This window comes from Chrysochloris asiatica, unplaced genomic scaffold, assembly GCF_000296735.1.
Source record: "Chrysochloris asiatica unplaced genomic scaffold, ChrAsi1.0 scaffold00381, whole genome shotgun sequence".
NCBI classification, from domain to species: domain Eukaryota; kingdom Metazoa; phylum Chordata; class Mammalia; order Afrosoricida; family Chrysochloridae; genus Chrysochloris; species Chrysochloris asiatica.
Genome location: NW_006408899.1, coordinates 1,487,966 through 1,493,088, shown reverse-complemented (window position 1 = coordinate 1,493,088; position 5,123 = coordinate 1,487,966).

Genomic DNA, 5,123 nt, shown 5'->3' with positions numbered 1-5,123 from the left:
ATGAGTGTAAAACCAATGTTCTCCCATGTAAACATTCACTCAACTTACAATAAAAATTTTAGGGGGAAAAAATGGCCTTCGACTGCTTTTATCATCAAAAGCTATGAACAACTTTGCGGAGAATGAGTATTCTGTATTAATTGTATTTATGAGGAACTTGTACATAGGCAAAAAGCAGGAGTTCAAACAGAGCAAGGGGACACTGAATAATTTAAAATTACAAAATGTGTGCCAGGGTTGTATTCTTTCACTCTACTTAGTCAATCTGTATGCTGAGCAAATAATTTAAAAATCTGGATTATATGAAGAAGAAGAATATAGAAGGATTTGAGGAAGACTCATTAACAGACTTCAATAATGCAGATGATACAATTTTGGTTGCTGAAAGTGAAGAAAACTTAAAATACTTACTGATGAAAATTAAAGACCACAGCCTTCAGTATGGGTTACACTTCAATGTAAAGAAAACAAAAATCCTCACCACTGGACCAATAAACAACATCATGATAAGTGGAGAAAGACTGCAGTTGTCAAAGACCTTTTAGCTTGGATTCACTATCAGCAATCATAGAAGCACCAATCAATAAATCAATTGGCGTATTGCATTAAGCACAATGCTGTACAAGACCCCTTTAATGTGTTCAAGAGCAAATATGTCAGTTTGAGTATTAAGGTGTGCTTGACCCAAGCTATGGGTCAATTTCAGTAGTTTCATATGCATGTGAAAGTGGGATAGTGAATAAGGAAAACTATAGAAGAACTGTGTTGGAGAAGAGTATTAAAGGACTGTCTGAAGAACAAACAAATCTGAGCTAATGATCTGATCATTCTTGCTCATCAATAAGAGATGCAGAGCCATTGAAATGTGTTGATCAGATGAAATACCAATATACTATGGCTTTAAAAATCCAGATTTGGGTAGGTATTTCTCCAAATCTTCCTATCCTGGTTTGGTGTTCCTCAACTTGAAAAGTCTATTTGCAATATGTCTGCCATTATGACTCAACTGAAGTCTTTGTGTGGTACTAGTCCTTGTGTGGTGCTGAAGGATCAGCATTGGACTGCTAACCACAACGTCATCAGTTCAAATCCACCAGCTGCTCATTGGAAGCCCTATACAGGGTCACTATGAGTCAAAACTGACTCAACAGCGCTTAATGACAACAGTGACCCATCTTGCTGATGACAATACAGATGGAATAGCAGCCTAACATAAATCTTTAGGCTATAGTTGCATTTTATAAAAAATTTTAATTCTTGATTTCATTTTAGCTCAACATGGGGTATCTGCACCATTACTAATACCACTTGCTACAGATAGGTAAGTACCTCAGGAGAAATAAAACAAGATATTAAGGTGATTTACCAAAAGGCTCCTTGATTACATTCCATAGCCCTTATGCCTAATTTCAACTTTTTTGACATTTTAAGCTTGTTGTGCAATAGTATTCTTTTGGGGCTGCGTTCTATACCACAAGCTAACTTAATTCTTACAGTTTTCTTACGAATCATTATGTTGTTATTGTTAAGTGCCTTTGACTCAGTTCCAACTCACTTGTTGTTATCAAGTGCCTTTGAGTCGGTTCCAACTCATAGTCACCCTGTATAGGGTTTCCAAGGAGCTGCTGTTGAACTTGAACTGCCAACCCTGTGGTTCAAACCAACCTTACAGTCCAGCTCATTAACCCACAGCACCACACCAGGATTCCTCTGACTCATAATGACCCTGTATATGGTTTCTGTGGAGCAGCTGGTGAGTTCAAACCACTGATTCTGCAGTTCAAACTGACTTTGTGGTCCAGTACATTATCCTGCAGGACCACACCAGGACTCCAATCATTGTCGTTGTTGTTAAGTGCCATCGAGTTGATTCCAACTCATAGCAATTCTGTATAGGGTTTCCAAAGAGTGTCTGGTGAGTTTGAACCACCAACCTTGCAGTTCAAACCAACCTTACAGTCCAGCACATTAGCCTGCAGCACCACACCAGGACTCCCCAATCATTATTGAATTAATTAAATGCTATATAAGATGTTTTTCTAACATTTGTATCCAGGTTGAAACTTCTTTAGTCAGACACAGAATCATGTAGATTAAGAAAACTGAGTCCAAGTTGTATCAGAATGTTTAGAATAATTAAAATAACCTTTGTTTTCTTGGATGCTTTGCATAAATCCTTGTTATTTGAGCTTACTCTTTATAGTTCCTCAAATTTTAACTTGTCTTCTAGCATAACACCAGTAAGACTCTACTCACCCTGAGATGAGACTCCCAAGCTTGACAAGGTGAAGAAACTTGAATCTAAAGTTCTGTCCCAGGACCTTTACAAGTCCTGGCAGAAGAACTACTCATGTGGATCATGTGACCCATGTCTCCTAGTGTGAGCTTGACCAAAAGGGAGGAATGAGTTAGTAAGACTCTAAAATTTAGAAGCATTCATGGAGAAGGGGTGGTTTTCTCTCAATAAAAGTTTAATCCAAAAGTAATATATATGCTAAGGATATTCTGAGAAGCATGTGATAAAAATGCAATACCCTGAGAGAGAATGTTTTATCCAGATGGTCTCTGGAAAGAGATAACAAACTGATATAAAGAAAGAGTCATTTTTGAAACGTTCATGACTATTAATCATGACTAACTTTGTATATAAAAGCTCAGCTTGGTTTCTAGATGGAAAGTACACACTGTACTTTGACATTTATACTCTCCAGTTTGAGTTGCTTTCCTTCAATAATCCTAGTTCTCTTTAACCATTAACAAAATGCAAGAGTTTCTTCTTTGCATGATATAAAATGAATCATGAATTTATAATATTTTCATTCAGAAATGATTTATATGATTTCTGTCTGGTGCCTTAATATTAATGTGTGTGTGTGCACGTGCACCCACCCTGTGGAGTCAGTTTCTCTTCATTGTGACCCTACATAGGGTTTCCAAGGATATAAATCTTTATGAGAGCAGAAAGCCTCATCTTTCTCCTACGGAATGGCTGGTAGATTTGAACTGCTGACCTTGAGATTAGCAGCCGAACTCATAACCATTACAGTACCAGTGCTCCTTATTATCAATAGTCGTGATGGTGTTGGTATGCCATGGAGTTGGTTCTAACTCATAGCTACCCTGCATAGGGTTTCCGAGGCTGTAACTCTTCCTGGGAGCAGAACGTCTCACATTTCTCCTGCGGAACAGCTGGTAATTTCAAACTGCTGACCTTGAGCTTAGCAGCCCAATTCATAACGACTATGCTACCAGAGTTCCTTTTAATATCAATACTGGCCCAGAATACCTCTGATAGCAATTTTTGGCTTGGGATGTTCTGCAACCACAATAGTGATACGGCTTAGGTTTCATATCTACATGAACATCAATTTGAGCTATGAATTATCAGTGGAAGATTTCTATTCCTTTCTCTATTCTTCCCAATCTAAAGCTGAAAGAGGTATACACTGTGGGGTATATGTTTTTTTTAGTTGATCTTTGAGTATCACTCTTTGTGAGCCCTGCTTTCTGTGGAGTGGGATATTTTCTCTACTCAAACCTGACTCACTGCACTTTTCTTCTACCTCTCATATAAGTTGTTAAGTGATGTCAATTAAGTTCTGACTCATAGTGATGCTGCATAGAGTTTCTGAGGAATGGTTGGTGTGTTTGAACCATCGACCTTGTGGTTGACAGTCCAGTGCCTATCCTATAGCACCATACTGTGACTCCAACTCTCACATATTTGTCCAATAAATCTTGCCCATGGGCCAACAAAGATTAATACATCCCTACAGAGAAAACTCTACTACCGCCTTAGACTACTGCTTTCTGTACTTTGAAAACTTCCTTTGCTTTTTCACTGGTTGAACCATGGAGATAAAATGATGTGTTTTAAATGTCATCTAGCGTCCTCAGTGGTTTCCCTGATACATTACCCACCATACTGTGAAAAGCTGGACTCCTGTTCTGGCGCTGTGGGTTAATGCGCTGAACTGCAAAGTCAGTTTGAACCACAAGGTTGGCAACTCAAGCTCACTACCCACTCCTTAGAAACCCTATACAGGGTCGCTATGGGTTGGAACTGACTCAACGGCACTTAACAACAACAATAATATTGTAATAAACAAGTTTACAAACAATATATCTTTGAAAGTCTTGATTACCCCAGGATATCCCTTGCCACCACCACTCATCTGTCAGTTTATTGTACTCTGGAGGCTCACATGTTGCTGTGGTGCTCGAAGTTTGCCACACATAGTGGACACATTACACTGAGATTCTAGACTAAGGCAAACTGGAAGAATGGAGGCAGACTACTTCAGAATCTTTAGCCACTGGAAGCCTTATGAATAGCAGTAGAACATTGTCAGATCCAGTGGATACTCCAGAACAATTAACTGTGCTCATGAGGAACCTGTACATAGAACAAGAGGCAGTCATTCGAACAGAACAAGGGGACACATATGGTTTAAAATTAGGGAAGGTGTACACCAGAGTTGTATTCTTTTACCATGCTTATTCAATCTGTATGCTAAGCAAATAATCCCAATTCAAAGGTTAGAGGTTGCAAAGGAGACAGTGAATGCTGGATAACTCTGGAAGAGAGATACAATCTGTGTCCATAATAACACAATGCAAGAAAAAGTAAATAATGAGATAGAGACAGAGATCACATCTTTTGGCTAATCACCAATTAAATGTGGCAGGAAGCTATGGATCCAGGAAGGCCTTGCATATTCTTTGTAAGAATTTCTCACAACTTCTCTAAATGACAGAGCCTATTTTAAAGTAATTCCTGTATATAAGTACATAGACAATCTAAACATACCAGAGACTACGTCCAATAACACAATTGACATGGCCCTTCAGATAGACATCCTTTCAGAAAAACAGTAACACTCACTAGTTGCTAAGAAATGAGAAAGACAGAGGGGAAATTAGTTTCTTTCTGAAAGAAGAATTGAAAAGGTATTGAAGTGTTCTCTGAGAGGCAGAGAAATCTTGACCTTTGCATGGTAACTCCTGCAAAGCCCATGTCCACAAATGTCTAAGATCAAAGTTACCACAGTAAATTTTACCATATGCACTAGACCATGTTCAACCTGAGACATAACTGCTAATCTCAGAGATAACTTGTCATT